The sequence below is a fragment of the Magnolia sinica genome, chromosome 8, assembly GCF_029962835.1.
Source record: "Magnolia sinica isolate HGM2019 chromosome 8, MsV1, whole genome shotgun sequence".
NCBI classification, from domain to species: Eukaryota; Viridiplantae; Streptophyta; class Magnoliopsida; order Magnoliales; family Magnoliaceae; genus Magnolia; species Magnolia sinica.
In genome coordinates, this window is record NC_080580.1 from 54842579 (window position 1) to 54854002 (window position 11424).

Sequence of the window (11424 nt, forward strand, 5' to 3'; positions counted from 1 at the left end):
CATATCCTCTTCAGTTTAAGTTTTTTATTCTCACCAACGTTTTAGTAAGGTTGTCTTGCCATAAACCTTTGGTTTTTGGTGTCAGGTTGTCCTTAGAACCAAGTTTCTCTCAACCTCTCAATACTAGATTTTTGAGGTTGTTATTTCCTTTGATTATTTGCAATTCATTAGGCTATCTTATTGTTTATATTCCGCTTATTAATTTTTATTTGATATAGTCCTATTCACCCCCCCTCTAGGACATATAACTCGGCCTTTTCAAGTGGTATCAAAGCGTAATAGCTCATTTTAATTATTATTTCTTTTGGATTAATTTCCTAAGCTAATCGATCTGAGCTTTGTAAGATGTCAAATTTTGATAGCCTTTCAGTCACTAGGCCTCCACCATTTGATGGCTCCAAATATGCCTATTGGAAAGCCAGAATGAGGATTTTCTTAAAATACATGGATGAGAGCATGTGGCAAGCTAAAGTGACTAATTGGACCCCTCCTACCACTGAAGTAATTGGTACCAACGGATCCAAAACTATGAAAGTTACACCTTATTTTTCTTGGACCACTCTTCAGAAAAGTGAGAGTAGTGCTAATGCAAAGGCTCTAAATGCAATCACTTGCGCACTATCACCGGATGAATTCAAGAGAATTATATCCTATGATACTGCAAAGCAAACCTGGGATATTTTAGAAATGACACACGAGGGAACAACAATTGTCATGAAATCTAAGGTCCAAATCCTCACAACCAAATTTGAGGAAATACGTATGTAAGAAAGTGAAACTTTCATGGACTTCTATAAAAGATTAAATGACATTGTTAACTCTACGTGAGGTCTCGGTGATAGAATCCCAGAAAGTAAAGTCTGTACAAAGATACTATGCTCATTACCCGAACGGTTCAATTCAAAGGTGACGGCGATCCAGGAACTTCGTGATACAGATAATATGAGGGTAGAAGAATTAGTTGGTTCCTTATAGACCTATAAGTTAACTTTTAAAGCTCCTAAAGGTAAATCTATCTCCCTTAAATCATCTAAATGTATTTCTCAAGAAAATAGTAATAATTCTAATTTAGAAAATTCTGAAGATGATATGGCTCTATTAGCTAAAATGTTTTATAAGATTTTCAAAAGTAAAAAGAGGGTTGATTTTCAAAAACCTAATGAAAAGAAAAGATCTAAATCTAAAACTTGGAAATCTTTAAAAGACAGTCAATGTTACAGCTGCCATGAATATGGGCATTTAGCAAACAAGTGTCCTAAAAAGGACAAACCTAAAAAGAAAGGTATGTTGGCTGCTTGGGATGAATCTTCTGGCTCTGAAGCCTCTTCTAAATCGGAAGATTCTGAAACTGAGTCAGGTAATGAAGTCAAAGCCCTTATAACTCTAGCCAAGTTCACTTTTTCAGATAATGATGATTTAACTAGTGAAGAAAATCTGAATAGTGATCATGAAAAAGAAGAAGATCTTCAAGATGCTTATAATGCCCTTTACAAGGAGAGTTGTAAAATTACTGTTAAATTTAAACTTCAGAAAGAGAAGTTTTCAAAACTTAAAGAAAATTTTGATTCTATTATTTTAGAAAAATCTCTCATTTCAGATTGTTTTGAAAAAACTAAGTGCGACTTAGATTTCAAAAACTCCCAAGTTGAAAATCTAAAATCTAAAAATGAAAAACTAAAACTTGTAGTCTCTTCACTTTTGAGTTTAAAAGACACTTGGAGGTATGCCTAAGATGATCTTAAGTTAGAAAAACTCTTATCCGGATCCAGAAAATGTGGCGATCAATCTGGATTGGGCTACGACAAAAGTATTCCTCCCAAACATAAGAATACTCCTCCTTAGTTTGTGAAAGGAGAGTCTTCAAACTCAAAAGGGAAAAGTCTAAATCAAAATCATTCTAAAAATGCTAAGACTTTTCAATCCTTAAAACCTAAAAGCAACCATTTCAACTATAAAAATCAGAATTATAATCCTTTAGCTGAGAAAATTGTTGATTTACTTAAGGAGCTGTTAAAATCTAACTCAATGGGTCGGTCCTATAACAACTACAAATATAAGAAGACCAACTATACTCCTAAACCCAAGACTATAATGAAATGGGTTCCTAAGGTTACTTGCTTGGTTGCCCACACCGCTTTTAAGCTTCAAGCCATTCAAAGTGGTACCTAGACAGTGGATGCTCCAGATACATGACTGGTGATAAAGGTCTGTTCACCAATCTTAAAGGCATGACTGATGGTTCAGTTACATTTGGTGATGGTAGCAACTGCAGGATTGTTGGTCAAGGTACAGTTCAACTTTTTAACCTCCCTTTATTTGAGAATGTTTTATATGTAGAAGGGTTAAAACACAACTTATTAAGCATCTCTCAAATATGCGATAATAATCAGTGTAAAATTTACTAACCAAGGGTGCGAAATTCTAAATAAAAATGGTTCTGTAATATTAACTGGTTGCAGAACTTCTGAAAACTACTACATTGTAAGTGATTCAAACTCATCTAATCTATCGTGCTACATGGTCCATACCGATGAGATCGAGTTATGGCATAAACGCCTTGGATATGTACATTACCGTAACTTATATAGATTGAGTAAAAGAGATTTAGTAAGAGGCCTACTTAAAATACAAAAAATAGATAAAATATGTGGTGAATGCTAGATTGGCAAGCAAACTAGGAATTCTCACAAAAATGTGGACTCCAAAGCCATATCTAAATCGCTCGAACTCCTCCATATGGATCTTATTAGACCAACTAGAATGGAGAGTCGAGGTGGCAAGAAGTACATACTGGTAATTGTTAATGACTTTACCAAATATACTTGGGTAGTCTTCTTAAGAGACAAATAAAAAACTCTCGATGAAGTACAAAGGGTACTTAGACGTATCCAAACTGAAAAAGAGTCTCAAGTCTGTAAGATCCGTAGCGATCATGGATTAGAATTTGAGAATAGTGGTTTTGAGAAGTTTTGCAGTGATCAGGGAATATCACATGAATTCTTTGTACCCAAAAGACCACAACAAAATGGTATAGTAGAAAGAAAAAATAGAGTGCTTCAAGAAATGGCAAATGTAATGTTAAATAGTATGAAGCTCCCTAAAAATCTTTGGGCCGAAGCTGTAAATACTGCGTGTTATATAATTAACTACATTTATACTAGAAAATCAAATAGTAAAACGGCTTATGAAATGTGGTTTAATAAGAAGCCTACTGTCAAATGCTTTCAAGTTTTTAGTAGTAAGTGCTACATTTTATGTGACCGAGAAAATCTGGGTAAGTTTGATACCAAAAGTGATGAAGGGCTATTTTTGGGTATGCTTTGAATATTTGAGCATATCGCATTCTTAATAAGAGGATCAGTGTAATTCAAGAGTATATTAATGTGGTCATTGCTGATCACTTGAATACACCTATCTCAAGTTCAGAAAATGATGAAGTACTTCTAATTGATAAACAAGATTCTTCATCAAGTCAAAATAACTCTGAACTGAGAATTGTTAAAGACCATCCAACCAATCAAATTCTAGGAAACCCTCTCACTGGTGTGCGCACTCGTAAACAACTAGAAGATATGTGTAACTATGTATGTTTTACATCTCAGATAGAACCGGCTAATGTAAAAGAATCTCTTATTGATGAAAACTGGATAGTTGCGATGCATGAAGAGCTTAATCAATTTGTTAAAAATGATGTTTTGGTACTTAGTTCCAAGACCTAAAGATAAATACATTATCAGAACTAAATGAATTTTTAAAAATAAGTTTGATGAACTTAGTAATATCATTAGAAACAAGGCTAGGTTGGTTGTACAAGGGTACACTCAAATTGAAGGCATTGATTATGATGAGACCTTTGTCCCAGTAGCTCGTCTTGAATTGATCAGACTATTTATATCCATTGCATGCTTTAGAAAGTTCAAAATATACCAAATGGATGTAAAAAGTGCTTTCTTAAATGGCGATTTGCATGAAAAAGTGTATGTTGAACAACCAAGACCCTAAGAATGTGAATCATGTCTACCGCCAAAAAAAGGCTCTCTACGGTTTGAAACAAGCTCTCAGGGTATGGTATGAAAAGTTGATTAAGTTTTTGCTAAGTCATAATTTTCTAATGGGAAGTGTTGATAAGACTCTATTTGTTAAGAAACATAATGATCACATTTTAATAGTGCAAATTTATGTTGATGATATTATTTAATGGATCTACCTGTGCTAACATGACTGTTGAGTTTGCAGATCTTATGAAATCTAAGTTCAAAATGAGCATGGTTGGGGAATTGAATTATTTCCTAGGATTGCAAGTTAAACAGCAACCTGATGGTTTCTTTATTTCTCAAACCAAATATGCTCTGAACTTAGTTAAAAAGTTTGGATTTGAGAATGGGAAAAATTTTGATACTCGTATGAGTACTACTTCGAAACCCTTAAAGGACTCTACAGGTAAGAGTGTAGATCCTAAACTATATTGAAGTATGATTGAAAATTTCCTTTATTTAACTACAAGTAGACCTGATATTGCATTTAACGTAGGAAGTTGCACTAGATATCAATCTGACCCTAAAGAGTCACACTTAACTACTGTTAAGCGGATTATGCGATATGTCGTAAGCTCTGCAAATCTGGGTCTTTGGTATCCACATGATACTAGCGTTCAATTAGCTGGTTACATTGATGCTGATTGGGCTGGTAACATTGATTATAGGAAATCAACCAGTGGTGGTTGTTTCTATGTTAGAAACCGTTTAGTTTCATAGCAAAGTAAGAAATAAAGTTCCGTATCACTTTCAATTGCTGAAGCTAAATACATTGCGGTAGGTAATGCATGTACTCAACTTGTATGGATGAAAAGGATGCTAAGCGATTACAAAATTGCATAGGATTCTATGGTTTTATATTGTGATAATTCTAGTGTAATTAATATATCTAAAAATCTAATCTAGCATTCATGAACCAAGCATATTGACATTAGATATCACTACATTCGTGAATTAGTAGAAGAAAAAATAATTTCTTTTGATTATATTCTGACCGAGTCTCAACTTGCTAACATATTCACAAAATGCTTGACAAAAGCAGGTTTTCTAAATTGAAATTTGATCTTGGTATGTGCAATTTGAATTGATTATTCATGCATTTCTGTATCATAATATATATATATTTATTATTTTATATGTTTAAAATTTTAAATTTCGTGAAAATTGCTTATTTTGGGCTGTGCACAACCAGTCGAGTGCATACTCGACCAGTCATGGCATGACCAGTCGAGCATGTACTCGACCAGTAGTGTAGCATGGGTTGATGCTTTATTTAGGGGAAAAATCCCTTTTTCTTCATTTTGGGTTTCTTCTCCAACGGGTCCTAGGTCGACCGGTCGAACCCATCTCTTAGTTCTTCAAGGTTAGTGCTTTATTTACATTTTCCTTGTAGATTCAAGTTCTTATCACTCCTTTTTCTTTTTTGATGTGATTTATTTCTTGTTTCATAATTATTTTTGGGTTTTCTTCTCCAAAATCCTATCAGGAGAAAACCCACTCTACATCTTTTGCAACCACTTGGTTCCTTGATTTCCTAGTTGCAAATGAAAGGTAAAGGAAAAAATAAAAGTTCTCATGGTCTTTCATCTTCTAGATCGTCACCTATCATAGTGCGCTACCTTCGGTCACTCGAAGATGATCCCTCCTATGTGCGGGATATAAGATTGCGCAATGTTATAGTTGAACGACCTGTTTATGTTGAACATCTATCTCTGTTTGAAATCCTTCATCTTCTCCAATCTGTAGGATGGGATAACATTCTACATTGGGGTGGCCGGCATACCGGTCTATTGCACAAGCTATGTATGCATGTATCTCTGATTTTTCTACTGAAAATCTTACATTTATTATTGCAACTAGAGAAGGTCCAGTTGAAGTAGACCGACATCTGATCTCTAGGCTAATGGATATACCTGTCAATGATGAAGGTATTCTTATTAGCACTCTAGTAGCTAAACCATCTGAATCTAAAAAACGAATGCATACTAGAGAATTGTGCAATATATATGTGTAATGGAGTACTAATGAAAATGTGCTTGCTTCAAAGTATTTGTTACCTAAATACAGAGTCCTTCACAGGATATTCATTTATAATGTTTATCCTCGTTCTGGTAACAAAATCGAACTCAGTACATTCATGGTTCAGATTCTTCATGCCATTGTTTCTGGAACCAATGTATGTCTTCCTTCTTTAATCTATCATTGCATCATTCAATTCGGTCTCCATCCTAGACACAGTGATGTCCCTTTCGCTTATCTTATGACTGTGTTGGCCACCCATATGTTAGTGGCTATGCCTGTTAGAGAAGCTCCCATTCAACACCTAATTTCAATAACTCCAATATAGAAAAAATAAATCTGAGATTGACCACAGGGCATGTCAATGTGGGTGTTGGAGGAGCTGCTGTAGTGAATGAAGAAGAAGGTGATTTACCTCCAAATGACATTAACATGGATGATATTTTTGATGAGATCGAATTTGATTCAGCAGATGATCTTGATTATCAACCATCTGACTTTGATGCGCGGTTGTGCTCTCTAGAGGAGAAGGTAGAATACATGAATGTATCCCATGATTTGCAATTCAAATATATGCGCAAGTATCTTAAGCGGCTTAACAAGGGACTTCATAAACTTGATCCTACCATACCCGCTCCTTCATCGGGTTCTGATTAGTTTTTGCTTATCTTGGTTTGTAATAACTTTAATGATACTTGGATTTCTTTTGTCTTATGGGGTTGTACTTGGCTTAACTTGGTTTAACTTGTTTGTACTTGGTTTAATTTGGTTGGTTATGCTTGGACATGACTTGCTTATCGATTTATTATTTTTTATCTTACTCCATTATTCCTCATCATTCTTCTTATTCTTCCTTATATATTTACTTCCACTTCTATTTATTGGTTCCTTCCTTTGTCATATTGTGACAAAAAGGGGGAGAAATTTGTCATGCTTGTGATATATGGCATGTGGATGGTGGATGGATTGTGGGTTGGTTGAGGTAGTCGCCCATCCAATTTTATTTTATTTTTTGTGGTAAGGGGGAGTATTGTTGGTGGAATTGATTTGATTTGTTTTGATCTGTTTATAACTAGTGCATGATTCTTTAAGCAGATTGTCACTGGTCTCTTTTAATAACTGGTGCATGATTCTTTGTGTGTATAATGCTAATGTTATTATGAAGTGTGTTTTGTCACAAATTTGATAAAAGGGGAGATTGTAAGTGCTATGGTTTCTAGCTCCTATAATTGTCAAATTTTGTAGTGCCAAAATCTCTTGGAATCTGTCTTATGTAGCGCACCAATATATTCAAGACAATGCAAGGACAATGGTCTTTACTTTAAGAACTTCGAATGTAAGATTACATGTTCATGTTCGAGTACAACATCAAGTGTGAATTCAATGTTTCAAGATTCATAGTTCAAGCTTCAAGTCAAGACAAAGTTCCTATACTTTGAACCTCAAGCTCAAGCTTCAATGTTAGTCAAATTCAAGATTCAAAAGGTCTTAAGTTCAAGCTTCTATATAAGTCAAGATCTTAAGCTTTGTGAACTTCAAAGATCATCTATCTACCAAAGGAAAAGAAGTTTCAATGTTCATACATTATGTATAAGGTATGAATGACCCTAGATTGACCTTAGGGTAGGTCATTTTGAATACATAATTGAGATTAGGTGACTTTATAAGTGCATAGATTGTTTTTCGACTAGTCTTGGACTAAGTTCGACTAGTCTTAGCACTGGCTCGACCAGTCCAAGAATTCCTCGACCAGTCCTAAGTTTGTTACTAATTTTTAAGAATTTTTGTTAAAGCCTCGACTAGTCCTAAGTTTGTTACTAATTTTTAAGAATTTTTGTTAAAGCCTCGACCAGTCCTAGAGACTGCTAGACCGGTCGTATGAACAGTGCTTGACCTGTGCTCGATGAGTCCTGCAGGCTCGACTCAAAGCCCAACTAAATTAGGTTCCACACGACCAGTCATGGATAGGACTCAACCAGACGTGGAGGCCACTCGACCGGTCAAGCATTAAAAGTTTATTGATCCTACGACTAGTCGTGCCGACCTCAAGACCAGTCGAGAGTGCGATTTCTGCAACTATAAATAGAGCACGATTTTCAGAGTTTGATATCGAATTCAAGCAAAATCAATATGCCACTCTGAGAGATAAGTTAGTGATATTCTTAAGCTATTTAGTGCTCATTATATATTCTCTTTAATTAACTTTCTTTGTATTTGATTTTGTATTCTACATTCCAATTTTATTTGAAAGAGGAATTGAAGTATTCTCATTTCTTGAAATCAAAATCAAATCAAGCTAGCCCAAGGTGATTTAATTTAAAATCAATGTAGAACCTATAACCATTTCATAAGTGAGTGTGGACATTAAACTTCTATGTTGAACTTCTACTCCAATTTGGTTCTTCCGGGCTGCATCAAAAGGAGAATATCCAGGTATTTTACAGTTTTGTAAATTCTTTATTTTGGTTTCATAGAGATTATGCCAGTAAAATCTCTTTGTTTTGGTTTATCTAAGGTGATCTAGAAAACTCAAAGTGTGGGGTTTTTTGAATTGTGTAAGCCCACTTGAAAGACACAATTGTGAGGGTTTTAGGTGAACCTTGAAAAACCTATTTTCATAGTGAACTCTAATATCCACTGTGTGAGGATATTAGGAGTGGAGTAGTTGTGTGGCTGTTATTTAACAGTTGGTGTACACATAAGCGAACCATTATAATTCTTTTTGTTTGGTGGATTTGTGGTTTATTTTCTTTATCTTTTGTGATTTAAGATTGTGGGATGTATTTGTGGATATGAATGTTGTAATCTTTACATTTCAGCATTGTGTGGTGAATGTTGTAATAGATTAATTTCTATTTCTTTTATATCCTCTTCAGTTTGAGTTTTTTATACTCACCCACATTCTAGTAAGGTTATCCTGCCATAAACCTTTGGTTTTTGGTGTCAGGTTATCCTTAGAAACAAGTTTGTATTAACCTCTCAATACTAGATTTTTGAGGTTGTTATTTCCTTTGATTATTTGCAATTCATTAGGCTATCTTATTATTTATATTCCGCTAATTAATTTTTATTTGGCATAGTCCTGTTCACCCCCCCTCTGGGACATATAGCTCGGCCTTTTCACCTTCTCGCAAATATCATTGCGCATACCCGTTCAAAGGCTAATCGGTCCTATTATTAGGTCCAATCTCTCATATAAATACTAAAGCTAACTCTTCATTTTCATCCCTTCATTTTCTTGCAGAAGCCCTATCTCTTTGCCACTTACACACGCAACGGCTCGTCTTTGCGCATGATCATCAAGCAACACATATCTTGCACTTTTGACAAACTTTAATTCTGCTCATTTCCGCACAACGAATACCAATTACATAGTCCAGCACAATCATCTTCATCCTGTGTAAAGCCTCTCTTCAGAACCTTTCCAAGTCTTGAGTCCCTGCTCTTCTTGCGCAATGCCGCGCAACTAACCCATGTTGTGCACCTGCGCGCAAACAATCTTAGAAAATTCGTTTAAAGTATGAAAATTTTCATATCTTCGAAACCCTTCTTCAGCCCTTAAATCCTCACTCTTTAAAACTTCATCTTTGACCTGATAATTGTTGGCCCATAAATATGCATCACTCGCAGGCTTCCTCTTTAGGAAGAAAGAATCATCCATCTTCTTCAGAATCTAAACAGTTTCACCAACATTCTTGGAATTATGTAGAGATAAATGAAGAAACTTTAGAACTTCATAACTCCTTTGTCAATGAAACAACTGTCATTCTCATCAACCTACGACGTCACTGGTCAATTTTACATAGTGAACCATTTGATCGACGAAATATCCTTATTTCCGTAGATAATTGGATCAAGAAGGAACCAAGAATTTTGACAGGATATCTGGAAGAAAATGGACCTCGCCAAAGAGCTGGTAGGCTTCATAAAATGAGATTTTTGCGTTCATGCCATGATCCTCAGTAACCATTTCCTACCTATTATTTCGAAACTGCTCAGCAACTCTTCTTTTCTGAAAAATCATGTTGGAATACAGAAAAATTCTCAGTAATAGGTCTTTTGTCTCTTCGCAATTTCTATAGTGCCTGGGCTCAAACCATCGCTCGAAAACACAGCCATTCTGGAGAAGATTAACCTTTCTGATGCAATCATAGCCACGTCAGAACATTTTCATGCAGATGTAGCTATCTTCAGAGGCTTCCTCAATCATTGATCCCCAATTACCGACTCATTCCATCTCCCCTCAGGTAAAATGAGTATTACCTTATGGGATCTTCTTTGTATAGCGGGTCTTCCCATTATAGGTAATATTTTTATGCATATATACCTTCTAATGGAGAACTTACTCTAGCTTCCACAGGGGACAATAAATCTAAGATTTCAAAGACTACGCTTGAACTTTCCAGCGCACTGGCTAATTTCCCTCAGCCCGATCGCATTTCTTCTCTTGAATGACTAGCTCATTTTTCTTGAAATTTGTGGTACACTTTCTCCCTTCTACTTTATTTCCAAAATTTTGATTTAGTATTGCCTTACTTTAATAAACATATCTTTACCTTGATAGCTTTGCAGGCCATAACCATCAAGAACTCAAGACCATTCGCAAGAACATTAAGAACACCGCTGAATACAGTTCTTCCCGCGAAATAGCCAATTTTCTAGCTTACTGGTTAAGCTCAGTAATATTTTTGGATTCTGAACAGATAGATATCATCAAACCATCCTTCTTCATAGTTGTAGGTGCAATGGCAGAAGGCTAAAAATATTCGCTAGCTCTTCTGGTTCTATGCTCCCTTCATCGTGCTTTTAGGGACGTTATTTCTGGTTCTAAAGATCCTACTTCCGAATCTTTTCCTGTTTGTGCTCCAAGGCATTTCTTTATAGGCTAACTAGGAGTGTACTTCCCTTGGACATTTACTGACTCTGAAAGGGTGTACTCAAACCCTGATCGTCTTCCTCTTCAACATTATAAACTAAGGAAGATGATTGAGAAGTCGAATGGTTGGGTCACTAGAAAGATAGAAAACAATAATCCCATTGACTTTCATTAATTATCATCACCAGTTTGGATTTGATTAAACTGTACCAGAGACTTCTGATATTGTCACCAGAGCAATGAGAAGTTATGGCGTCGGGCCGTATAATTGGGCTATAATATGGAAGCAGTTCTTGAACATTCATATTGGATCGCATTTCATAATTCCTGGCTATAATTATCATTTAGTGCTTTTTATTGTTGGATGCACTAGTGGGTTCATCAGTATTACTTGGTGGATAATTGTTACCCAGTAGATCATGCCATATGGATTCTTCTCCTCGCCTAAAAGATTATCAGAAAGACCAAGGCATCGACTACTTTGAAGAAACAGAT